The following is an 870-nucleotide window of genomic DNA, read 5'->3' as shown; positions in this document are numbered from 1 at the left end:
CCTGGGGTTCGGTGGGGCCACAGATGGGGAGTGCATAACAAAAACGGTGCAGGGGAAAGAGCAGCCAGAAGCTCAGCAGGAGGCTCTGGAAGAAATGGAAGAGGGGCTGCACCCTGATGCGCTCAAGGTGGGAGTGCACCAGGGTCTCCCCCTGTTGGCACAAGGATGTGTGACATAGGCCTATTTGCAGTTTAGGGGGCATAGGCAAAAGCCCACCAGCTGAAACTATAAGCCCCCCTTGGAAAGGGAGACTACCTGGAAAGTGACAAGGGATTCTTGGGGACAAATGATAACAGGGACAGGAGCGGAGGTCAACGTTTACATTGCATTGAGGGGAAATGAATTTAGGGGAAAGTGCAAATGCAGCCACCCCTAACCACAAATTATGCATTTGAGTTTCCCACATTTGGGGAAATTGCACCCGGAGTTCAAGGGGTGAGCCTCACCCTGGGAAAACCACCGTGGTGATCATGGTATTTCCCCTGCCAGGATATCGGGGAAGGTAGACCTGTGGCCAGACCCATTAAATGGCAGTTTTTATGTACTTTCTATTTCATCAGTTTTTCTCTGCTCTAGTAAAACTGGAGGTTGTATATCGAGACATACAAGAGACTGATCCTGTAAGGTGCTGACCATCTTCAGTGAATTCACAAAGGAATCAGACAGCTCCCAGGGAGGGTGGCTGAATACATGCAACTAGCATGCTGAACTACAGATGCAAAGACATCTGAACTACAGGCTGTGTGTATACCCAGGCATCTGGTGCACATAAAGAGGACTCATTTCCCATCAGAGCTGACCTGTTTATGGTCTGACAGTCATGTAATAGCAAAAATTAATTGCTTTATCTACCCAGTTTGTTTGACATGG

At 48.6% G+C, this 870-nt stretch overlaps 1 pseudogene; it reads right to left on the bottom strand.

The window, feature by feature from the left end:
- Window positions 1-347: 347 nt before the first annotated feature.
- On the bottom strand, window positions 348-494 carry LOC149875380 (U1 spliceosomal RNA; annotated as a pseudogene).
- Window positions 495-870: the final 376 nt, after the last annotated feature.

The sequence above is a fragment of the Crocodylus siamensis genome, chromosome 1, assembly GCF_052110815.1.
Source record: "Crocodylus siamensis isolate JL-2025a chromosome 1, ASM5211081v1, whole genome shotgun sequence".
In the NCBI taxonomy this organism is placed as follows: Eukaryota; Metazoa; Chordata; order Crocodylia; family Crocodylidae; genus Crocodylus; species Crocodylus siamensis.
Note: the sequence above shows the minus strand (reverse complement) of the source record. Positions and strands in the feature narration are given on the sequence as shown.